A 23,837-nucleotide genomic window follows, 5' to 3' on the forward strand; every position below is an offset into this window, starting at 1 on the left:
CTTTTGGCTCCCCTGCATTTTTGCTTTTTAAGTCGCTATCCTGCCAGCAGTCGTTTCATACTACCTTTCTGTCATGACAAAGATGCTTTCTTAAGCATTTTAAACTAATGCAACGGTACGATAATGCGGTAATTAACTCAGTTTGAGGGAGAATGTGCTAACGAAGTTTGCCGGGAAGTCTTTGAAAACGATAAAACAGCACGAATCTGCCCTGAAATGCGTCAGCGCCTATTGTTGTGCTGCACCGTAAAGTTCCAAATTTGATTTGTAATCATAAATTTTTTCTTTAGTCGCGTCGTCTAGTCCCGCAGACGTTTGTCGTGCTTGCGCCGTCATATGGACCACGACCCGAGCGGCAGCGAGCGGCAGTCGAGCAAAGTCGGGCCAAGTCGGGACGGGGACAGGGATAGGAAAGGTGCGAATGCACTGCCAACTACGCAAACACCCGGTGTGAGGCGAGGAAGCTCACATCGCTACCAGTGGCGCCCTCCAGCACGACACTGCCACACCCCGCACAGACCATACGCCGGTCGGCCGCGCGCCAGCCCCCCGCTGGACACCAGGGACGAGATGCGCCTTCCGCGTGTGTCGAAGGTTGCACGCGACAAGCGAATGACAGGAGGTGCAACGAGCAGCTGCGCGTCTCACACACGCGACGGCGCGCCCGCCAATTGGGCAATCGTTCTGCTGGGACGTCGGGCGCGCACTCCGCGCCGTCCTCGAGGAACTCGCTGCTGCGGAAGGAGGTGCTTTCGTCAAATGCGGCCGAAAACTAACATTTTGTGTGTTGGGAGGAGAGCCGAATGCGAATTCTGCCGTGCGCCTACAGTATACGTGTGCCAACGGCCATACCATGTTAAATACACCGGTTCTCGTCCGATCACCGAAGTTAAGCAACATCGGGCCCGGTTAGTACTTGGATGGGTGACCGCCTGGGAACATCGGGTGCTGTTGGCTCTCCCTTCTTTTTTTTTCCTTTTTATGTCGCTACTCCTGCCAGCCCTCTCGCCATACTACCCTTCTGTTAAAAAAAAATAAAAAATAAAAAAAGGAAAAAGAACAAAAAAGCAAAAAACAAAAAAAATGAAAAAATAAATAAATAAAAAATAAATTAAAAAAAAGAAAAAAAGGTGCTGTTGGCTCCCCTTCCTTTTTTTTCCTTTTTATGTCGCTACTCCTGCCAGCCCTCTTGCCATACTACCCTTCTGTTGTGACAAAGACGTTTCCTTAAGCATTTTAAACTACTGTAATGGTGCGAAAACAAAAATAAAATAAAATAAAATAAATATGAGCCAATAAAAATGGTACTTTTGGCTCCCCTGCATTTTTGCTTTTTAAGTCGCTATCCTGCCAGCAGTCGTTTCATACTACCTTTCTGTCATGACAAAGATGCTTTCTTAAGCATTTTAAACTAATGCAACGGTACGATAATGCGGTAATTAACTCAGTTTGAGGGAGAATGTGCTAACGAAGTTTGCCGGGAAGTCTTTGAAAACGATAAAACAGCACGAATCTGCCCTGAAATGCGTCAGCGCCTATTGTTGTGCTGCACCGTAAAGTTCCAAATTTGATTTGTAATCATAAATTTTTTCTTTAGTCGCGTCGTCTAGTCCCGCAGACGTTTGTCGTGCTTGCGCCGTCATATGGACCACGACCCGAGCGGCAGCGAGCGGCAGTCGAGCAAAGTCGGGCCAAGTCGGGACGGGGACAGGGATAGGAAAGGTGCGAATGCACTGCCAACTACGCAAACACCCGGTGTGAGGCGAGGAAGCTCACATCGCTACCAGTGGCGCCCTCCAGCACGACACTGCCACACCCCGCACAGACCATACGCCGGTCGGCCGCGCGCCAGCCCCCCGCTGGACACCAGGGACGAGATGCGCCTTCCGCGTGTGTCGAAGGTTGCACGCGACAAGCGAATGACAGGAGGTGCAACGAGCAGCTGCGCGTCTCACACACGCGACGGCGCGCCCGCCAATTGGGCAATCGTTCTGCTGGGACGTCGGGCGCGCACTCCGCGCCGTCCTCGAGGAACTCGCTGCTGCGGAAGGAGGTGCTTTCGTCAAATGCGGCCGAAAACTAACATTTTGTGTGTTGGGAGGAGAGCCGAATGCGAATTCTGCCGTGCGCCTACAGTATACGTGTGCCAACGGCCATACCATGTTAAATACACCGGTTCTCGTCCGATCACCGAAGTTAAGCAACATCGGGCCCGGTTAGTACTTGGATGGGTGACCGCCTGGGAACATCGGGTGCTGTTGGCTCTCCCTTCTTTTTTTTTCCTTTTTATGTCGCTACTCCTGCCAGCCCTCTCGCCATACTACCCTTCTGTTAAAAAAAATAAAAAATAAAAAAAGGAAAAAAAACAAAAAAGCAAAAAACAAAAAAATGAAAAAATAAATAAATAAAAAATAAATTAAAAAAAAGAAAAAAAGGTGCTGTTGGCTCCCCTTCCTTTTTTTCCTTTTTATGTCGCTACTCCTGCCAGCCCTCTTGCCATACTACCCTTCTGTTGTGACAAAGACGTTTCCTTAAACATTTTAAACTACTGTAATGGTGCGAAAACAAAAATAAAATAAAATAAAATAAATATGAGCCAATAAAAATGGTACTTTTGGCTCCCCTGCATTTTTGCTTTTTAAGTCGCTATCCTGCCAGCAGTCGTTTCATACTACCTTTCTGTCATGACAAAGATGCTTTCTTAAGCATTTTAAACTAATGCAACGGTACGATAATGCGGTAATTAACTCAGTTTGAGGGAGAATGTGCTAACGAAGTTTGCCGGGAAGTCTTTGAAAACGATAAAACAGCACGAATCTGCCCTGAAATGCGTCAGCGCCTATTGTTGTGCTGCACCGTAAAGTTCCAAATTTGATTTGTAATCATAAATTTTTTCTTTAGTCGCGTCGTCTAGTCCCGCAGACGTTTGTCGTGCTTGCGCCGTCATATGGACCACGACCCGAGCGGCAGCGAGCGGCAGTCGAGCAAAGTCGGGCCAAGTCGGGACGGGGACAGGGATAGGAAAGGTGCGAATGCACTGCCAACTACGCAAACACCCGGTGTGAGGCGAGGAAGCTCACATCGCTACCAGTGGCGCCCTCCAGCACGACACTGCCACACCCCGCACAGACCATACGCCGGTCGGCCGCGCGCCAGCCCCCCGCTGGACACCAGGGACGAGATGCGCCTTCCGCGTGTGTCGAAGGTTGCACGCGACAAGCGAATGACAGGAGGTGCAACGAGCAGCTGCGCGTCTCACACACGCGACGGCGCGCCCGCCAATTGGGCAATCGTTCTGCTGGGACGTCGGGCGCGCACTCCGCGCCGTCCTCGAGGAACTCGCTGCTGCGGAAGGAGGTGCTTTCGTCAAATGCGGCCGAAAACTAACATTTTGTGTGTTGGGAGGAGAGCCGAATGCGAATTCTGCCGTGCGCCTACAGTATACGTGTGCCAACGGCCATACCATGTTAAATACACCGGTTCTCGTCCGATCACCGAAGTTAAGCAACATCGGGCCCGGTTAGTACTTGGATGGGTGACCGCCTGGGAACATCGGGTGCTGTTGGCTCTCCCTTCTTTTTTTTTCCTTTTTATGTCGCTACTCCTGCCAGCCCTCTCGCCATACTACCCTTCTGTTAAAAAAAAATAAAAAATAAAAAAAGGAAAAAAAACAAAAAAGCAAAAAACAAAAAAAATGAAAAAATAAATAAATAAAAAATAAATTAAAAAAAAGAAAAAAAGGTGCTGTTGGCTCCCCTTCCTTTTTTTTCCTTTTTATGTCGCTACTCCTGCCAGCCCTCTTGCCATACTACCCTTCTGTTGTGACAAAGACGTTTCCTTAAGCATTTTAAACTACTGTAATGGTGCGAAAACAAAAATAAAATAAAATAAAATAAATATGAGCCAATAAAAATGGTACTTTTGGCTCCCCTGCATTTTTGCTTTTTAAGTCGCTATCCTGCCAGCAGTCGTTTCATACTACCTTTCTGTCATGACAAAGATGCTTTCTTAAGCATTTTAAACTAATGCAACGGTACGATAATGCGGTAATTAACTCAGTTTGAGGGAGAATGTGCTAACGAAGTTTGCCGGGAAGTCTTTGAAAACGATAAAACAGCACGAATCTGCCCTGAAATGCGTCAGCGCCTATTGTTGTGCTGCACCGTAAAGTTCCAAATTTGATTTGTAATCATAAATTTTTTCTTTAGTCGCGTCGTCTAGTCCCGCAGACGTTTGTCGTGCTTGCGCCGTCATATGGACCACGACCCGAGCGGCAGCGAGCGGCAGTCGAGCAAAGTCGGGCCAAGTCGGGACGGGGACAGGGATAGGAAAGGTGCGAATGCACTGCCAACTACGCAAACACCCGGTGTGAGGCGAGGAAGCTCACATCGCTACCAGTGGCGCCCTCCAGCACGACACTGCCACACCCCGCACAGACCATACGCCGGTCGGCCGCGCGCCAGCCCCCCGCTGGACACCAGGGACGAGATGCGCCTTCCGCGTGTGTCGAAGGTTGCACGCGACAAGCGAATGACAGGAGGTGCAACGAGCAGCTGCGCGTCTCACACACGCGACGGCGCGCCCGCCAATTGGGCAATCGTTCTGCTGGGACGTCGGGCGCGCACTCCGCGCCGTCCTCGAGGAACTCGCTGCTGCGGAAGGAGGTGCTTTCGTCAAATGCGGCCGAAAACTAACATTTTGTGTGTTGGGAGGAGAGCCGAATGCGAATTCTGCCGTGCGCCTACAGTATACGTGTGCCAACGGCCATACCATGTTAAATACACCGGTTCTCGTCCGATCACCGAAGTTAAGCAACATCGGGCCCGGTTAGTACTTGGATGGGTGACCGCCTGGGAACATCGGGTGCTGTTGGCTCTCCCTTCTTTTTTTTTCCTTTTTATGTCGCTACTCCTGCCAGCCCTCTCGCCATACTACCCTTCTGTTAAAAAAAAATAAAAAATAAAAAAAGGAAAAAAAACAAAAAAGCAAAAAACAAAAAAAATGAAAAAATAAATAAATAAAAAATAAATTAAAAAAAAGAAAAAAAGGTGCTGTTGGCTCCCCTTCCTTTTTTTTCCTTTTTATGTCGCTACTCCTGCCAGCCCTCTTGCCATACTACCCTTCTGTTGTGACAAAGACGTTTCCTTAAGCATTTTAAACTACTGTAATGGTGCGAAAACAAAAATAAAATAAAATAAAATAAATATGAGCCAATAAAAATGGTACTTTTGGCTCCCCTGCATTTTTGCTTTTTAAGTCGCTATCCTGCCAGCAGTCGTTTCATACTACCTTTCTGTCATGACAAAGATGCTTTCTTAAGCATTTTAAACTAATGCAACGGTACGATAATGCGGTAATTAACTCAGTTTGAGGGAGAATGTGCTAACGAAGTTTGCCGGGAAGTCTTTGAAAACGATAAAACAGCACGAATCTGCCCTGAAATGCGTCAGCGCCTATTGTTGTGCTGCACCGTAAAGTTCCAAATTTGATTTGTAATCATAAATTTTTTCTTTAGTCGCGTCGTCTAGTCCCGCAGACGTTTGTCGTGCTTGCGCCGTCATATGGACCACGACCCGAGCGGCAGCGAGCGGCAGTCGAGCAAAGTCGGGCCAAGTCGGGACGGGGACAGGGATAGGAAAGGTGCGAATGCACTGCCAACTACGCAAACACCCGGTGTGAGGCGAGGAAGCTCACATCGCTACCAGTGGCGCCCTCCAGCACGACACTGCCACACCCCGCACAGACCATACGCCGGTCGGCCGCGCGCCAGCCCCCCGCTGGACACCAGGGACGAGATGCGCCTTCCGCGTGTGTCGAAGGTTGCACGCGACAAGCGAATGACAGGAGGTGCAACGAGCAGCTGCGCGTCTCACACACGCGACGGCGCGCCCGCCAATTGGGCAATCGTTCTGCTGGGACGTCGGGCGCGCACTCCGCGCCGTCCTCGAGGAACTCGCTGCTGCGGAAGGAGGTGCTTTCGTCAAATGCGGCCGAAAACTAACATTTTGTGTGTTGGGAGGAGAGCCGAATGCGAATTCTGCCGTGCGCCTACAGTATACGTGTGCCAACGGCCATACCATGTTAAATACACCGGTTCTCGTCCGATCACCGAAGTTAAGCAACATCGGGCCCGGTTAGTACTTGGATGGGTGACCGCCTGGGAACATCGGGTGCTGTTGGCTCTCCCTTCTTTTTTTTTCCTTTTTATGTCGCTACTCCTGCCAGCCCTCTCGCCATACTACCCTTCTGTTAAAAAAAATAAAAAATAAAAAAAGGAAAAAAAACAAAAAAGCAAAAAACAAAAAAAATGAAAAAATAAATAAATAAAAAATAAATTAAAAAAAAGAAAAAAAGGTGCTGTTGGCTCCCCTTCCTTTTTTTCCTTTTTATGTCGCTACTCCTGCCAGCCCTCTTGCCATACTACCCTTCTGTTGTGACAAAGACGTTTCCTTAAGCATTTTAAACTACTGTAATGGTGCGAAAACAAAAATAAAATAAAATAAAATAAATATGAGCCAATAAAAATGGTACTTTTGGCTCCCCTGCATTTTTGCTTTTTAAGTCGCTATCCTGCCAGCAGTCGTTTCATACTACCTTTCTGTCATGACAAAGATGCTTTCTTAAGCATTTTAAACTAATGCAACGGTACGATAATGCGGTAATTAACTCAGTTTGAGGGAGAATGTGCTAACGAAGTTTGCCGGGAAGTCTTTGAAAACGATAAAACAGCACGAATCTGCCCTGAAATGCGTCAGCGCCTATTGTTGTGCTGCACCGTAAAGTTCCAAATTTGATTTGTAATCATAAATTTTTTCTTTAGTCGCGTCGTCTAGTCCCGCAGACGTTTGTCGTGCTTGCGCCGTCATATGGACCACGACCCGAGCGGCAGCGAGCGGCAGTCGAGCAAAGTCGGGCCAAGTCGGGACGGGGACAGGGATAGGAAAGGTGCGAATGCACTGCCAACTACGCAAACACCCGGTGTGAGGCGAGGAAGCTCACATCGCTACCAGTGGCGCCCTCCAGCACGACACTGCCACACCCCGCACAGACCATACGCCGGTCGGCCGCGCGCCAGCCCCCCGCTGGACACCAGGGACGAGATGCGCCTTCCGCGTGTGTCGAAGGTTGCACGCGACAAGCGAATGACAGGAGGTGCAACGAGCAGCTGCGCGTCTCACACACGCGACGGCGCGCCCGCCAATTGGGCAATCGTTCTGCTGGGACGTCGGGCGCGCACTCCGCGCCGTCCTCGAGGAACTCGCTGCTGCGGAAGGAGGTGCTTTCGTCAAATGCGGCCGAAAACTAACATTTTGTGTGTTGGGAGGAGAGCCGAATGCGAATTCTGCCGTGCGCCTACAGTATACGTGTGCCAACGGCCATACCATGTTAAATACACCGGTTCTCGTCCGATCACCGAAGTTAAGCAACATCGGGCCCGGTTAGTACTTGGATGGGTGACCGCCTGGGAACATCGGGTGCTGTTGGCTCTCCCTTCTTTTTTTTTCCTTTTTATGTCGCTACTCCTGCCAGCCCTCTCGCCATACTACCCTTCTGTTAAAAAAAATAAAAAATAAAAAAAGGAAAAAAAACAAAAAAGCAAAAAACAAAAAAAATGAAAAAATAAATAAATAAAAAATAAATTAAAAAAAAGAAAAAAAGGTGCTGTTGGCTCCCCTTCCTTTTTTTTCCTTTTTATGTCGCTACTCCTGCCAGCCCTCTTGCCATACTACCCTTCTGTTGTGACAAAGACGTTTCCTTAAGCATTTTAAACTACTGTAATGGTGCGAAAACAAAAATAAAATAAAATAAAATAAATATGAGCCAATAAAAATGGTACTTTTGGCTCCCCTGCATTTTTGCTTTTTAAGTCGCTATCCTGCCAGCAGTCGTTTCATACTACCTTTCTGTCATGACAAAGATGCTTTCTTAAGCATTTTAAACTAATGCAACGGTACGATAATGCGGTAATTAACTCAGTTTGAGGGAGAATGTGCTAACGAAGTTTGCCGGGAAGTCTTTGAAAACGATAAAACAGCACGAATCTGCCCTGAAATGCGTCAGCGCCTATTGTTGTGCTGCACCGTAAAGTTCCAAATTTGATTTGTAATCATAAATTTTTTCTTTAGTCGCGTCGTCTAGTCCCGCAGACGTTTGTCGTGCTTGCGCCGTCATATGGACCACGACCCGAGCGGCAGCGAGCGGCAGTCGAGCAAAGTCGGGCCAAGTCGGGACGGGGACAGGGATAGGAAAGGTGCGAATGCACTGCCAACTACGCAAACACCCGGTGTGAGGCGAGGAAGCTCACATCGCTACCAGTGGCGCCCTCCAGCACGACACTGCCACACCCCGCACAGACCATACGCCGGTCGGCCGCGCGCCAGCCCCCCGCTGGACACCAGGGACGAGATGCGCCTTCCGCGTGTGTCGAAGGTTGCACGCGACAAGCGAATGACAGGAGGTGCAACGAGCAGCTGCGCGTCTCACACACGCGACGGCGCGCCCGCCAATTGGGCAATCGTTCTGCTGGGACGTCGGGCGCGCACTCCGCGCCGTCCTCGAGGAACTCGCTGCTGCGGAAGGAGGTGCTTTCGTCAAATGCGGCCGAAAACTAACATTTTGTGTGTTGGGAGGAGAGCCGAATGCGAATTCTGCCGTGCGCCTACAGTATACGTGTGCCAACGGCCATACCATGTTAAATACACCGGTTCTCGTCCGATCACCGAAGTTAAGCAACATCGGGCCCGGTTAGTACTTGGATGGGTGACCGCCTGGGAACATCGGGTGCTGTTGGCTCTCCCTTCTTTTTTTTTCCTTTTTATGTCGCTACTCCTGCCAGCCCTCTCGCCATACTACCCTTCTGTTAAAAAAAATAAAAAATAAAAAAAGGAAAAAAAACAAAAAAGCAAAAAACAAAAAAAATGAAAAAATAAATAAATAAAAAATAAATTAAAAAAAAGAAAAAAAGGTGCTGTTGGCTCCCCTTCCTTTTTTTCCTTTTTATGTCGCTACTCCTGCCAGCCCTCTTGCCATACTACCCTTCTGTTGTGACAAAGACGTTTCCTTAAGCATTTTAAACTACTGTAATGGTGCGAAAACAAAAATAAAATAAAATAAAATAAATATGAGCCAATAAAAATGGTACTTTTGGCTCCCCTGCATTTTTGCTTTTTAAGTCGCTATCCTGCCAGCAGTCGTTTCATACTACCTTTCTGTCATGACAAAGATGCTTTCTTAAGCATTTTAAACTAATGCAACGGTACGATAATGCGGTAATTAACTCAGTTTGAGGGAGAATGTGCTAACGAAGTTTGCCGGGAAGTCTTTGAAAACGATAAAACAGCACGAATCTGCCCTGAAATGCGTCAGCGCCTATTGTTGTGCTGCACCGTAAAGTTCCAAATTTGATTTGTAATCATAAATTTTTTCTTTAGTCGCGTCGTCTAGTCCCGCAGACGTTTGTCGTGCTTGCGCCGTCATATGGACCACGACCCGAGCGGCAGCGAGCGGCAGTCGAGCAAAGTCGGGCCAAGTCGGGACGGGGACAGGGATAGGAAAGGTGCGAATGCACTGCCAACTACGCAAACACCCGGTGTGAGGCGAGGAAGCTCACATCGCTACCAGTGGCGCCCTCCAGCACGACACTGCCACACCCCGCACAGACCATACGCCGGTCGGCCGCGCGCCAGCCCCCCGCTGGACACCAGGGACGAGATGCGCCTTCCGCGTGTGTCGAAGGTTGCACGCGACAAGCGAATGACAGGAGGTGCAACGAGCAGCTGCGCGTCTCACACACGCGACGGCGCGCCCGCCAATTGGGCAATCGTTCTGCTGGGACGTCGGGCGCGCACTCCGCGCCGTCCTCGAGGAACTCGCTGCTGCGGAAGGAGGTGCTTTCGTCAAATGCGGCCGAAAACTAACATTTTGTGTGTTGGGAGGAGAGCCGAATGCGAATTCTGCCGTGCGCCTACAGTATACGTGTGCCAACGGCCATACCATGTTAAATACACCGGTTCTCGTCCGATCACCGAAGTTAAGCAACATCGGGCCCGGTTAGTACTTGGATGGGTGACCGCCTGGGAACATCGGGTGCTGTTGGCTCTCCCTTCTTTTTTTTTCCTTTTTATGTCGCTACTCCTGCCAGCCCTCTCGCCATACTACCCTTCTGTTAAAAAAAATAAAAAATAAAAAAAGGAAAAAAAACAAAAAAGCAAAAAACAAAAAAAATGAAAAAATAAATAAATAAAAAATAAATTAAAAAAAAGAAAAAAAGGTGCTGTTGGCTCCCCTTCCTTTTTTTCCTTTTTATGTCGCTACTCCTGCCAGCCCTCTTGCCATACTACCCTTCTGTTGTGACAAAGACGTTTCCTTAAGCATTTTAAACTACTGTAATGGTGCGAAAACAAAAATAAAATAAAATAAAATAAATATGAGCCAATAAAAATGGTACTTTTGGCTCCCCTGCATTTTTGCTTTTTAAGTCGCTATCCTGCCAGCAGTCGTTTCATACTACCTTTCTGTCATGACAAAGATGCTTTCTTAAGCATTTTAAACTAATGCAACGGTACGATAATGCGGTAATTAACTCAGTTTGAGGGAGAATGTGCTAACGAAGTTTGCCGGGAAGTCTTTGAAAACGATAAAACAGCACGAATCTGCCCTGAAATGCGTCAGCGCCTATTGTTGTGCTGCACCGTAAAGTTCCAAATTTGATTTGTAATCATAAATTTTTTCTTTAGTCGCGTCGTCTAGTCCCGCAGACGTTTGTCGTGCTTGCGCCGTCATATGGACCACGACCCGAGCGGCAGCGAGCGGCAGTCGAGCAAAGTCGGGCCAAGTCGGGACGGGGACAGGGATAGGAAAGGTGCGAATGCACTGCCAACTACGCAAACACCCGGTGTGAGGCGAGGAAGCTCACATCGCTACCAGTGGCGCCCTCCAGCACGACACTGCCACACCCCGCACAGACCATACGCCGGTCGGCCGCGCGCCAGCCCCCCGCTGGACACCAGGGACGAGATGCGCCTTCCGCGTGTGTCGAAGGTTGCACGCGACAAGCGAATGACAGGAGGTGCAACGAGCAGCTGCGCGTCTCACACACGCGACGGCGCGCCCGCCAATTGGGCAATCGTTCTGCTGGGACGTCGGGCGCGCACTCCGCGCCGTCCTCGAGGAACTCGCTGCTGCGGAAGGAGGTGCTTTCGTCAAATGCGGCCGAAAACTAACATTTTGTGTGTTGGGAGGAGAGCCGAATGCGAATTCTGCCGTGCGCCTACAGTATACGTGTGCCAACGGCCATACCATGTTAAATACACCGGTTCTCGTCCGATCACCGAAGTTAAGCAACATCGGGCCCGGTTAGTACTTGGATGGGTGACCGCCTGGGAACATCGGGTGCTGTTGGCTCTCCCTTCTTTTTTTTTCCTTTTTATGTCGCTACTCCTGCCAGCCCTCTCGCCATACTACCCTTCTGTTAAAAAAAATAAAAAATAAAAAAGGAAAAAAAACAAAAAAGCAAAAAACAAAAAAATGAAAAAATAAATAAATAAAAAATAAATTAAAAAAAAGAAAAAAAGGTGCTGTTGGCTCCCCTTCCTTTTTTTCCTTTTTATGTCGCTACTCCTGCCAGCCCTCTTGCCATACTACCCTTCTGTTGTGACAAAGACGTTTCCTTAAGCATTTTAAACTACTGTAATGGTGCGAAAACAAAAATAAAATAAAATAAAATAAATATGAGCCAATAAAAATGGTACTTTTGGCTCCCCTGCATTTTTGCTTTTTAAGTCGCTATCCTGCCAGCAGTCGTTTCATACTACCGTTCTGTCATGACAAAGATGCTTTCTTAAGCATTTTAAACTAATGCAACGGTACGATAATGCGGTAATTAACTCAGTTTGAGGGAGAATGTGCTAACGAAGTTTGCCGGGAAGTCTTTGAAAACGATAAAACAGCACGAATCTGCCCTGAAATGCGTCAGCGCCTATTGTTGTGCTGCACCGTAAAGTTCCAAATTTGATTTGTAATCATAAATTTTTTCTTTAGTCGCGTCGTCTAGTCCCGCAGACGTTTGTCGTGCTTGCGCCGTCATATGGACCACGACCCGAGCGGCAGCGAGCGGCAGTCGAGCAAAGTCGGGCCAAGTCGGGACGGGGACAGGGATAGGAAAGGTGCGAATGCACTGCCAACTACGCAAACACCCGGTGTGAGGCGAGGAAGCTCACATCGCTACCAGTGGCGCCCTCCAGCACGACACTGCCACACCCCGCACAGACCATACGCCGGTCGGCCGCGCGCCAGCCCCCCGCTGGACACCAGGGACGAGATGCGCCTTCCGCGTGTGTCGAAGGTTGCACGCGACAAGCGAATGACAGGAGGTGCAACGAGCAGCTGCGCGTCTCACACACGCGACGGCGCGCCCGCCAATTGGGCAATCGTTCTGCTGGGACGTCGGGCGCGCACTCCGCGCCGTCCTCGAGGAACTCGCTGTTGCGGAAGGAGGTGCTTTCGTCAAATGCGGCCGAAAACTAACATTTTGTGTGTTGGGAGGAGAGCCGAATGCGAATTCTGCCGTGCGCCTACAGTATATGTGTGCCAACGGCCATACCATGTTAAATACACCGGTTCTCGTCCGATCACCGAAGTTAAGCAACATCGGGCCCGGTTAGTACTTGGATGGGTGACCGCCTGGGAACATCGGGTGCTGTTGGCTCTCCCTTCTTTTTTTTTCCTTTTTATGTCGCTACTCCTGCCAGCCCTCTCGCCATACTACCCTTCTGTTAAAAAAAAATAAAAAATAAAAAAAGGAAAAAAAACAAAAAAGCAAAAAACAAAAAAAATGAAAAAATAAATAAATAAAAAATAAATTAAAAAAAAGAAAAAAAGGTGCTGTTGGCTCCCCTTCCTTTTTTTTCCTTTTTATGTCGCTACTCCTGCCAGCCCTCTTGCCATACTACCCTTCTGTTGTGACAAAGACGTTTCCTTAAGCATTTTAAACTACTGTAATGGTGCGAAAACAAAAATAAAATAAAATAAAATAAATATGAGCCAATAAAAATGGTACTTTTGGCTCCCCTGCATTTTTGCTTTTTAAGTCGCTATCCTGCCAGCAGTCGTTTCATACTACCTTTCTGTCATGACAAAGATGCTTTCTTAAGCATTTTAAACTAATGCAACGGTACGATAATGCGGTAATTAACTCAGTTTGAGGGAGAATGTGCTAACGAAGTTTGCCGGGAAGTCTTTGAAAACGATAAAACAGCACGAATCTGCCCTGAAATGCGTCAGCGCCTATTGTTGTGCTGCACCGTAAAGTTCCAAATTTGATTTGTAATCATAAATTTTTTCTTTAGTCGCGTCGTCTAGTCCCGCAGACGTTTGTCGTGCTTGCGCCGTCATATGGACCACGACCCGAGCGGCAGCGAGCGGCAGTCGAGCAAAGTCGGGCCAAGTCGGGACGGGGACAGGGATAGGAAAGGTGCGAATGCACTGCCAACTACGCAAACACCCGGTGTGAGGCGAGGAAGCTCACATCGCTACCAGTGGCGCCCTCCAGCACGACACTGCCACACCCCGCACAGACCATACGCCGGTCGGCCGCGCGCCAGCCCCCCGCTGGACACCAGGGACGAGATGCGCCTTCCGCGTGTGTCGAAGGTTGCACGCGACAAGCGAATGACAGGAGGTGCAACGAGCAGCTGCGCGTCTCACACACGCGACGGCGCGCCCGCCAATTGGGCAATCGTTCTGCTGGGACGTCGGGCGCGCACTCCGCGCCGTCCTCGAGGAACTCGCTGCTGCGGAAGGAGGTGCTTTCGTCAAATGCGGCCGAAAACTAACATTTTGTGTGTTGGGAGGAGAGCCGAATGCGAATTCTGCCGTGCGCCTACAGTATACGTGTGCCAACGGCCATACCATGTTAAATACACCGGTTCTCGTCCGATCACCGAAGTTAAGCAACATCGGGCCCGGTTAGTACTTGGATGGGTGACCGCCTGGGAACATCGGGTGCTGTTGGCTCTCCCTTCTTTTTTTTTCCTTTTTATGTCGCTACTCCTGCCAGCCCTCTCGCCATACTACCCTTCTGTTAAAAAAAATAAAAAATAAAAAAAGGAAAAAAAAACAAAAAAGCAAAAAACAAAAAAAATGAAAAAATAAATAAATAAAAAATAAATTAAAAAAAAGAAAAAAAGGTGCTGTTGACTCCCCTTCCTTTTTTTTCCTTTTTATGTCGCTACTCCTGCCAGCCCTCTTGCCATACTACCCTTCTGTTGTGACAAAGACGTTTCCTTAAGCATTTTAAACTACTGTAATGGTGCGAAAACAAAAATAAAATAAAATAAAATAAATATGAGCCAATAAAAATGGTACTTTTGGCTCCCCTGCATTTTTGCTTTTTAAGTCGCTATCCTGCCAGCAGTCGTTTCATACTACCTTTCTGTCATGACAAAGATGCTTTCTTAAGCATTTTAAACTAATGCAACGGTACGATAATGCGGTAATTAACTCAGTTTGAGGGAGAATGTGCTAACGAAGTTTGCCGGGAAGTCTTTGAAAACGATAAAACAGCACGAATCTGCCCTGAAATGCGTCAGCGCCTATTGTTGTGCTGCACCGTAAAGTTCCAAATTTGATTTGTAATCATAAATTTTTTCTTTAGTCGCGTCGTCTAGTCCCGCAGACGTTTGTCGTGCTTGCGCCGTCATATGGACCACGACCCGAGCGGCAGCGAGCGGCAGTCGAGCAAAGTCGGGCCAAGTCGGGACGGGGACAGGGATAGGAAAGGTGCGAATGCACTGCCAACTACGCAAACACCCGGTGTGAGGCGAGGAAGCTCACATCGCTACCAGTGGCGCCCTCCAGCACGACACTGCCACACCCCGCACAGACCATACGCCGGTCGGCCGCGCGCCAGCCCCCCGCTGGACACCAGGGACGAGATGCGCCTTCCGCGTGTGTCGAAGGTTGCACGCGACAAGCGAATGACAGGAGGTGCAACGAGCAGCTGCGCGTCTCACACACGCGACGGCGCGCCCGCCAATTGGGCAATCGTTCTGCTGGGACGTCGGGCGCGCACTCCGCGCCGTCCTCGAGGAACTCGCTGCTGCGGAAGGAGGTGCTTTCGTCAAATGCGGCCGAAAACTAACATTTTGTGTGTTGGGAGGAGAGCCGAATGCGAATTCTGCCGTGCGCCTACAGTATACGTGTGCCAACGGCCATACCATGTTAAATACACCGGTTCTCGTCCGATCACCGAAGTTAAGCAACATCGGGCCCGGTTAGTACTTGGATGGGTGACCGCCTGGGAACATCGGGTGCTGTTGGCTCTCCCTTCTTTTTTTTTCCTTTTTATGTCGCTACTCCTGCCAGCCCTCTCGCCATACTACCCTTCTGTTAAAAAAAATAAAAAATAAAAAAAGGAAAAAAAAACAAAAAAGCAAAAAACAAAAAAAATGAAAAAATAAATAAATAAAAAATAAATTAAAAAAAAGAAAAAAAGGTGCTGTTGACTCCCCTTCCTTTTTTTTCCTTTTTATGTCGCTACTCCTGCCAGCCCTCTTGCCATACTACCCTTCTGTTGTGACAAAGACGTTTCCTTAAGCATTTTAAACTACTGTAATGGTGCGAAAACAAAAATAAAATAAAATAAAATAAATATGAGCCAATAAAAATGGTACTTTTGGCTCCCCTGCATTTTTGCTTTTTAAGTCGCTATCCTGCCAGCAGTCGTTTCATACTACCTTTCTGTCATGACAAAGATGCTTTCTTAAGCATTTTAAACTAATGCAACGGTACGATAATGCGGTAATTAACTCAGTTTGAGGGAGAATGTGCTAACGAAGTTTGCCGGGAAGTCTTTGAAAACGATAAAACAGCACGAATCTGCCCTGAAATGCGTCAGCGCCTATTGTTGTGCTGCACCGTAAAGTTCCAAATTTGATTTGTAATCATAAATTTTTTCTTTAGTCGCGTCGTCTAGTCCCGCAGACGTTTGTCGTGCTTGCGCCGTCATATGGACCACGACCCGAGCGGCAGCGAGCGGCAGTCGAGCAAAGTCGGGCCAAGTCGGGACGGGGACAGGGATAGGAAAGGTGCGAATGCACTGCCAACTACGCAAACACCCGGTGTGAGGCGAGGAAGCTCACATCGCTACCAGTGGCGCCCTCCAGCACGACACTGCCACACCCCGCACAGACCATACGCCGGTCGGCCGCGCGCCAGCCCCCCGCTGGACACCAGGGACGAGATGCGCCTTCCGCGTGTGTCGAAGGTTGCACGCGACAAGCGAATGACAGGAGGTGCAACGAGCAGCTGCGCGTCTCACACACGCGACGGCGCGCCCGCCAATTGGGCAATCGTTCTGCTGGGACGTCGGGCGCGCACTCCGCGCCGTCCTCGAGGAACTCGCTGTTGCGGAAGGAGGTGCTTTCGTCAAATGCGGCCGAAAACTAACATTTTGTGTGTTGGGAGGAGAGCCGAATGCGAATTCTGCCGTGCGCCTACAGTATATGTGTGCCAACGGCCATACCATGTTAAATACACCGGTTCTCGTCCGATCACCGAAGTTAAGCAACATCGGGCCCGGTTAGTACTTGGATGGGTGACCGCCTGGGAACATCGGGTGCTGTTGGCTCTCCATTCTTTTTTTTTCCTTTTTATGTCGCTACTCCTGCCAGCCCTCTCGCCATACTACCCTTCTGTTAAAAAAAAATAAAAAATAAAAAAAAGGAAAAAAAACAAAAAAGCAAAAAACAAAAAAATGAAAAAATAAATAAATAAAAAATAAATTAAAAAAAAGAAAAAAAGGTGCTGTTGGCTCCCCTTCCTTTTTTTCCTTTTTATGTCGCTACTCCTGCCAGCCCTCTTGCCATACTACCCTTCTGTTGTGACAAAGACGTTTCCTTAAGCATTTTAAACTACTGTAATGGTGCGAAAACAAAAATAAAATAAAATAAAATAAATATGAGCCAATAAAAATGGTACTTTTGGCTCCCCTGCATTTTTGCTTTTTAAGTCGCTATCCTGCCAGCAGTCGTTTCATACTACCGTTCTGTCATGACAAAGATGCTTTCTTAAGCATTTTAAACTAATGCAACGGTACGATAATGCGGTAATTAACTCAGTTTGAGGGAGAATGTGCTAACGAAGTTTGCCGGGAAGTCTTTGAAAACGATAAAACAGCACGAATCTGCCCTGAAATGCGTCAGCGCCTATTGTTGTGCTGCACCGTAAAGTTCCAAATTTGATTTGTAATCATAAATTTTTTCTTTAGTCGCGTCGTCTAGTCCCGCAGACGTTTGTCGTGCTTGCGCCGTCATATGGACCACGACCCGAGCGGCAGCGAGCGGCAGTCGAGCAAAGTCGGGCCAAGTCGGGACGGGGACAGGGATAGGAAAGGTGCGAATGCACTGCCAACTACGCAAACACCCGGTGTGAGGCGAGGAAGCTCACATCGCTACCAGTGGCGCCCTCCAGCACGACACTGCCACACCCCGCACAGACCATACGCCGGTCGGCCGCGCGCCAGCCCCCCGCTGGACACCAGGGACGAGATGCGCCTTCCGCGTGTGTCGAAGGTTGCACGCGACAAGCGAATGACAGGAGGTGCAACGAGCAGCTGCGCGTCTCACACACGCGACGGCGCGCCCGCCAATTGGGCAATCGTTCTGCTGGGACGTCGGGCGCGCACTCCGCGCCGTCCTCGAGGAACTCGCTGTTGCGGAAGGAGGTGCTTTCGTCAAATGCGGCCGAAAACTAACATTTTGTGTGTTGGGAGGAGAGCCGAATGCGAATTCTGCCGTGCGCCTACAGTATATGTGTGCCAACGGCCATACCATGTTAAATACACCGGTTCTCGTCCGATCACCGAAGTTAAGCAACATCGGGCCCGGTTAGTACTTGGATGGGTGACCGCCTGGGAACATCGGGTGCTGTTGGCTCTCCCTTCTTTTTTTTTCCTTTTTATGTCGCTACTCCTGCCAGCCCTCTCGCCATACTACCCTTCTGTTAAAAAAAAATAAAAAATAAAAAAAGGAAAAAAAACAAAAAAGCAAAAAACAAAAAAAATGAAAAAATAAATAAATAAAAAATAAATTAAAAAAAAGAAAAAAAGGTGCTGTTGGCTCCCCTTCCTTTTTTTTCCTTTTTATGTCGCTACTCCTGCCAGCCCTCTTGCCATACTACCCTTCTGTTGTGACAAAGACGTTTCCTTAAGCATTTTAAACTACTGTAATGGTGCGAAAACAAAAATAAAATAAAATAAAATAAATATGAGCCAATAAAAATGGTACTTTTGGCTCCCCTGCATTTTTGCTTTTTAAGTCGCTATCCTGCCAGCAGTCGTTTCATACTACCTTTCTGTCATGACAAAGATGCTTTCTTAAGCATTTTAAACTAATGCAACGGTACGATAATGCGGTAATTAACTCAGTTTGAGGGAGAATGTGCTAACGAAGTTTGCCGGGAAGTCTTTGAAAACGATAAAACAGCACGAATCTGCCCTGAAATGCGTCAGCGCCTATTGTTGTGCTGCACCGTAAAGTTCCAAATTTGATTTGTAATCATAAATTTTTTCTTTAGTCGCGTCGTCTAGTCCCGCAGACGTTTGTCGTGCTTGCGCCGTCATATGGACCACGACCCGAGCGGCAGCGAGCGGCAGTCGAGCAAAGTCGGGCCAAGTCGGGACGGGGACAGGGATAGGAAAGGTGCGAATGCACTGCCAACTACGCAAACACCCGGTGTGAGGCGAGGAAGCTCACATCGCTACCAGTGGCGCCCTCCAGCACGACACTGCCACACCCCGCACAGACCATACGCCGGTCGGCCGCGCGCCAGCCCCCCGCTGGACACCAGGGACGAGATGCGCCTTCCGCGTGTGTCGAAGGTTGCACGCGACAAGCGAATGACAGGAGGTGCAACGAGCAGCTGCGCGTCTCACACACGCGACGGCGCGCCCGCCAATTGGGCAATCGTTCTGCTGGGACGTCGGGCGCGCACTCCGCGCCGTCCTCGAGGAACTCGCTGTTGCGGAAGGAGGTGCTTTCGTCAAATGCGGCCGAAAACTAACATTTTGTGTGTTGGGAGGAGAGCCGAATGCGAATTCTGCCGTGCGCCTACAGTATATGTGTGCCAACGGCCATACCATGTTAAATACACCGGTTCTCGTCCGATCACCGAAGTTAAGCAACATCGGGCCCGGTTAGTACTTGGATGGGTGACCGCCTGGGAACATCGGGTGCTGTTGGCTCTCCCTTCTTTTTTTTTCCTTTTTATGTCGCTACTCCTGCCAGCCCTCTCGCCATACTACCCTTCTGTTAAAAAAAAATAAAAAATAAAAAAAGGAAAAAAAACAAAAAAGCAAAAAACAAAAAAAATGAAAAAATAAATAAATAAAAAATAAATTAAAAAAAAGAAAAAAAGGTGCTGTTGGCTCCCCTTCCTTTTTTTTCCTTTTTATGTCGCTACTCCTGCCAGCCCTCTTGCCATACTACCCTTCTGTTGTGACAAAGACGTTTCCTTAAGCATTTTAAACTACTGTAATGGTGCGAAAACAAAAATAAAATAAAATAAAATAAATATGAGCCAATAAAAATGGTACTTTTGGCTCCCCTGCATTTTTGCTTTTTAAGTCGCTATCCTGCCAGCAGTCGTTTCATACTACCTTTCTGTCATGACAAAGATGCTTTCTTAAGCATTTTAAACTAATGCAACGGTACGATAATGCGGTAATTAACTCAGTTTGAGGGAGAATGTGCTAACGAAGTTTGCCGGGAAGTCTTTGAAAACGATAAAACAGCACGAATCTGCCCTGAAATGCGTCAGCGCCTATTGTTGTGCTGCACCGTAAAGTTCCAAATTTGATTTGTAATCATAAATTTTTTCTTTAGTCGCGTCGTCTAGTCCCGCAGACGTTTGTCGTGCTTGCGCCGTCATATGGACCACGACCCGAGCGGCAGCGAGCGGCAGTCGAGCAAAGTCGGGCCAAGTCGGGACGGGGACAGGGATAGGAAAGGTGCGAATGCACTGCCAACTACGCAAACACCCGGTGTGAGGCGAGGAAGCTCACATCGCTACCAGTGGCGCCCTCCAGCACGACACTGCCACACCCCGCACAGACCATACGCCGGTCGGCCGCGCGCCAGCCCCCCGCTGGACACCAGGGACGAGATGCGCCTTCCGCGTGTGTCGAAGGTTGCACGCGACAAGCGAATGACAGGAGGTGCAACGAGCAGCTGCGCGTCTCACACACGCGACGGCGCGCCCGCCAATTGGGCAATCGTTCTGCTGGGACGTCGGGCGCGCACTCCGCGCCGTCCTCGAGGAACTCGCTGCTGCGGAAGGAGGTGCTTTCGTCAAATGCGGCCGAAAACTAACATTTTGTGTGTTGGGAGGAGAGCCGAATGCGAATTCTGCCGTGCGCCTACAGTATACGTGTGCCAACGGCCATACCATGTTAAATACACCGGTTCTCGTCCGATCACCGAAGTTAAGCAACATCGGGCCCGGTTAGTACTTGGATGGGTGACCGCCTGGGAACATCGGGTGCTGTTGGCTCTCCCTTCTTTTTTTTTCCTTTTTATGTCGCTACTCCTGCCAGCCCTCTCGCCATACTACCCTTCTGTTAAAAAAAATAAAAAATAAAAAAAGGAAAAAAAAACAAAAAAGCAAAAAACAAAAAAAATGAAAAAATAAATAAATAAAAAATAAATTAAAAAAAAGAAAAAAAGGTGCTGTTGACTCCCCTTCCTTTTTTTTCCTTTTTATGTCGCTACTCCTGCCAGCCCTCTTGCCATACTACCCTTCTGTTGTGACAAAGACGTTTCCTTAAGCATTTTAAACTACTGTAATGGTGCGAAAACAAAAATAAAATAAAATAAAATAAATATGAGCCAATAAAAATGGTACTTTTGGCTCCCCTGCATTTTTGCTTTTTAAGTCGCTATCCTGCCAGCAGTCGTTTCATACTACCTTTCTGTCATGACAAAGATGCTTTCTTAAGCATTTTAAACTAATGCAACGGTACGATAATGCGGTAATTAACTCAGTTTGAGGGAGAATGTGCTAACGAAGTTTGCCGGGAAGTCTTTGAAAACGATAAAACAGCACGAATCTGCCCTGAAATGCGTCAGCGCCTATTGTTGTGCTGCACCGTAAAGTTCCAAATTTGATTTGTAATCATAAATTTTTTCTTTAGTCGCGTCGTCTAGTCCCGCAGACGTTTGTCGTGCTTGCGCCGTCATATGGACCACGACCCGAGCGGCAGCGAGCGGCAGTCGAGCAAAGTCGGGCCAAGTCGGGACGGGGACAGGGATAGGAAAGGTGCGAATGCACTGCCAACTACGCAAACACCCGGTGTGAGGCGAGGAAGCTCACATCGCTACCAGTGGCGCCCTCCAGCACGACACTGCCACACCCCGCACAGACCATACGCCGGTCGGCCGCGCGCCAGCCCCCCGCTGGACACCAGGGACGAGATGCGCCTTCCGCGTGTGTCGAAGGTTGCACGCGACAAGCGAATGACAGGAGGTGCAACGAGCAGCTGCGCGTCTCACACACGCGACGGCGCGCCCGCCAATTGGGCAATCGTTCTGCTGGGACGTCGGGCGCGCACTCCGCGCCGTCCTCGAGGAACTCGCTGTTGCGGAAGGAGGTGCTTTCGTCAAATGCGGCCGAAAACTAACATTTTGTGTGTTGGGAGGAGAGCCGAATGCGAATTCTGCCGTGCGCCTACAGTATATGTGTGCCAACGGCCATACCATGTTAAATACACCGGTTCTCGTCCGATCACCGAAGTTAAGCAACATCGGGCCCGGTTAGTACTTGGATGGGTGACCGCCTGGGAACATCGGGTGCTGTTGGCTCTCCCTTCTTTTTTTTTCCTTTTTATGTCGCTACTCCTGCCAGCCCTCTCGCCATACTACCCTTCTGTTAAAAAAAAATAAAAAATAAAAAAAGGAAAAAAAACAAAAAAGCAAAAAACAAAAAAAATGAAAAAATAAATAAATAAAAAATAAATTAAAAAAAAGAAAAAAAGGTGCTGTTGGCTCCCCTTCCTTTTTTTTCCTTTTTATGTCGCTACTCCTGCCAGCCCTCTTGCCATACTACCCTTCTGTTGTGACAAAGACGTTTCCTTAAGCATTTTAAACTACTGTAATGGTGCGAAAACAAAAATAAAATAAAATAAAATAAATATGAGCCAATAAAAATGGTACTTTTGGCTCCCCTGCATTTTTGCTTTTTAAGTCGCTATCCTGCCAGCAGTCGTTTCATACTACCTTTCTGTCATGACAAAGATGCTTTCTTAAGCATTTTAAACTAATGCAACGGTACGATAATGCGGTAATTAACTCAGTTTGAGGGAGAATGTGCTAACGAAGTTTGCCGGGAAGTCTTTGAAAACGATAAAACAGCACGAATCTGCCCTGAAATGCGTCAGCGCCTATTGTTGTGCTGCACCGTAAAGTTCCAAATTTGATTTGTAATCATAAATTTTTTCTTTAGTCGCGTCGTCTAGTCCCGCAGACGTTTGTCGTGCTTGCGCCGTCATATGGACCACGACCCGAGCGGCAGCGAGCGGCAGTCGAGCAAAGTCGGGCCAAGTCGGGACGGGGACAGGGATAGGAAAGGTGCGAATGCACTGCCAACTACGCAAACACCCGGTGTGAGGCGAGGAAGCTCACATCGCTACCAGTGGCGCCCTCCAGCACGACACTGCCACACCCCGCACAGACCATACGCCGGTCGGCCGCGCGCCAGCCCCCCGCTGGACACCAGGGACGAGATGCGCCTTCCGCGTGTGTCGAAGGTTGCACGCGACAAGCGAATGACAGGAGGTGCAACGAGCAGCTGCGCGTCTCACACACGCGACGGCGCGCCCGCCAATTGGGCAATCGTTCTGCTGGGACGTCGGGCGCGCACTCCGCGCCGTCCTCGAGGAACTCGCTGTTGCGGAAGGAGGTGCTTTCGTCAAATGCGGCCGAAAACTAACATTTTGTGTGTTGGGAGGAGAGCCGAATGCGAATTCTGCCGTGCGCCTACAGTATATGTGTGCCAACGGCCATACCATGTTAAATACACCGGTTCTCGTCCGATCACCGAAGTTAAGCAACATCGGGCCCGGTTAGTACTTGGATGGGTGACCGCCTGGGAACATCGGGTGCTGTTGGCTCTCCCTTCTTTTTTTTTCCTTTTTATGTCGCTACTCCTGCCAGCCCTCTCGCCATACTACCCTTCTGTTAAAAAAAAATAAAAAATAAAAAAAGGAAAAAAAACAAAAAAGCAAAAAACAAAAAAAATGAAAAAATAAATAAATAAAAAATAAATTAAAAAAAAGAAAAAAAGGTGCTGTTGGCTCCCCTTCCTTTTTTTTCCTTTTTATGTCGCTACTCCTGCCAGCCCTCTTGCCATACTACCCTTCTGTTGTGACAAAGACGTTTCCTTAAGCATTTTAAACTACTGTAATGGTGCGAAAACAAAAATAAAATAAAATAAAATAAATATGAGCCAATAAAAATGGTACTTTTGGCTCCCCTGCATTTTTGCTTTTTAAGTCGCTATCCTGCCAGCAGTCGTTTCATACTACCTTTCTGTCATGACAAAGATGCTTTCTTAAGCATTTTAAACTAATGCAACGGTACGATAATGCGGTAATTAACTCAGTTTGAGGGAGAATGTGCTAACGAAGTTTGCCGGGAAGTCTTTGAAAACGATAAAACAGCACGAATCTGCCCTGAAATGCGTCAGCGCCTATTGTTGTGCTGCACCGTAAAGTTCCAAATTTGATTTGTAATCATAAATTTTTTCTTTAGTCGCGTCGTCTAGTCCCGCAGACGTTTGTCGTGCTT

The 23,837-nt window shown here is 48.4% G+C and overlaps 18 non-coding genes across 18 annotated transcripts; all 18 read left to right on the forward strand.

The window, feature by feature from the left end:
• Window positions 1–838: 838 nt before the first annotated feature.
• On the forward strand, window positions 839–957 carry LOC126214604 (5S ribosomal RNA). Its single transcript, XR_007542046.1, has one exon. It is a non-coding gene; the product is annotated as a 5S ribosomal RNA (ribosomal RNA).
• Window positions 958–2,145: 1,188 nt separating this feature from the next.
• On the forward strand, window positions 2,146–2,264 carry LOC126214605 (5S ribosomal RNA). Its single transcript, XR_007542047.1, has one exon. It is a non-coding gene; the product is annotated as a 5S ribosomal RNA (ribosomal RNA).
• A 1,185-nt stretch (window positions 2,265–3,449) lies between these two features.
• On the forward strand, window positions 3,450–3,568 carry LOC126214606 (5S ribosomal RNA). The gene has a single exon (XR_007542048.1). It is a non-coding gene; the product is annotated as a 5S ribosomal RNA (ribosomal RNA).
• Window positions 3,569–4,756: 1,188 nt separating this feature from the next.
• Window positions 4,757–4,875, forward strand: LOC126214607 (5S ribosomal RNA). Its single transcript, XR_007542049.1, has one exon. It is a non-coding gene; the product is annotated as a 5S ribosomal RNA (ribosomal RNA).
• Window positions 4,876–6,063: 1,188 nt separating this feature from the next.
• On the forward strand, window positions 6,064–6,182 carry LOC126214608 (5S ribosomal RNA). Its single transcript, XR_007542050.1, has one exon. It is a non-coding gene; the product is annotated as a 5S ribosomal RNA (ribosomal RNA).
• Window positions 6,183–7,368: 1,186 nt separating this feature from the next.
• Window positions 7,369–7,487, forward strand: LOC126214609 (5S ribosomal RNA). Its single transcript, XR_007542051.1, has one exon. It is a non-coding gene; the product is annotated as a 5S ribosomal RNA (ribosomal RNA).
• Window positions 7,488–8,674: 1,187 nt separating this feature from the next.
• On the forward strand, window positions 8,675–8,793 carry LOC126214610 (5S ribosomal RNA). Its single transcript, XR_007542052.1, has one exon. It is a non-coding gene; the product is annotated as a 5S ribosomal RNA (ribosomal RNA).
• A 1,186-nt stretch (window positions 8,794–9,979) lies between these two features.
• LOC126214611 (5S ribosomal RNA) lies at window positions 9,980–10,098 on the forward strand. The gene has a single exon (XR_007542053.1). It is a non-coding gene; the product is annotated as a 5S ribosomal RNA (ribosomal RNA).
• A 1,186-nt stretch (window positions 10,099–11,284) lies between these two features.
• Window positions 11,285–11,403, forward strand: LOC126214613 (5S ribosomal RNA). The gene has a single exon (XR_007542055.1). It is a non-coding gene; the product is annotated as a 5S ribosomal RNA (ribosomal RNA).
• Window positions 11,404–12,587: 1,184 nt separating this feature from the next.
• LOC126214615 (5S ribosomal RNA) lies at window positions 12,588–12,706 on the forward strand. Its single transcript, XR_007542056.1, has one exon. It is a non-coding gene; the product is annotated as a 5S ribosomal RNA (ribosomal RNA).
• Window positions 12,707–13,894: 1,188 nt separating this feature from the next.
• LOC126214616 (5S ribosomal RNA) lies at window positions 13,895–14,013 on the forward strand. Its single transcript, XR_007542057.1, has one exon. It is a non-coding gene; the product is annotated as a 5S ribosomal RNA (ribosomal RNA).
• Window positions 14,014–15,201: 1,188 nt separating this feature from the next.
• On the forward strand, window positions 15,202–15,320 carry LOC126214617 (5S ribosomal RNA). Its single transcript, XR_007542058.1, has one exon. It is a non-coding gene; the product is annotated as a 5S ribosomal RNA (ribosomal RNA).
• A 1,188-nt stretch (window positions 15,321–16,508) lies between these two features.
• On the forward strand, window positions 16,509–16,627 carry LOC126214618 (5S ribosomal RNA). The gene has a single exon (XR_007542059.1). It is a non-coding gene; the product is annotated as a 5S ribosomal RNA (ribosomal RNA).
• Window positions 16,628–17,814: 1,187 nt separating this feature from the next.
• On the forward strand, window positions 17,815–17,933 carry LOC126214619 (5S ribosomal RNA). The gene has a single exon (XR_007542060.1). It is a non-coding gene; the product is annotated as a 5S ribosomal RNA (ribosomal RNA).
• Window positions 17,934–19,121: 1,188 nt separating this feature from the next.
• Window positions 19,122–19,240, forward strand: LOC126214620 (5S ribosomal RNA). Its single transcript, XR_007542061.1, has one exon. It is a non-coding gene; the product is annotated as a 5S ribosomal RNA (ribosomal RNA).
• Window positions 19,241–20,428: 1,188 nt separating this feature from the next.
• Window positions 20,429–20,547, forward strand: LOC126214621 (5S ribosomal RNA). The gene has a single exon (XR_007542062.1). It is a non-coding gene; the product is annotated as a 5S ribosomal RNA (ribosomal RNA).
• A 1,188-nt stretch (window positions 20,548–21,735) lies between these two features.
• On the forward strand, window positions 21,736–21,854 carry LOC126214622 (5S ribosomal RNA). The gene has a single exon (XR_007542063.1). It is a non-coding gene; the product is annotated as a 5S ribosomal RNA (ribosomal RNA).
• A 1,188-nt stretch (window positions 21,855–23,042) lies between these two features.
• On the forward strand, window positions 23,043–23,161 carry LOC126214623 (5S ribosomal RNA). Its single transcript, XR_007542064.1, has one exon. It is a non-coding gene; the product is annotated as a 5S ribosomal RNA (ribosomal RNA).
• The last annotated feature ends 676 nt before the right edge of the window (window positions 23,162–23,837 follow it).

This window comes from Schistocerca nitens, chromosome 11 (genome assembly GCF_023898315.1).
Source record: "Schistocerca nitens isolate TAMUIC-IGC-003100 chromosome 11, iqSchNite1.1, whole genome shotgun sequence".
In the NCBI taxonomy this organism is placed as follows: Eukaryota; Metazoa; Arthropoda; class Insecta; order Orthoptera; family Acrididae; genus Schistocerca; species Schistocerca nitens.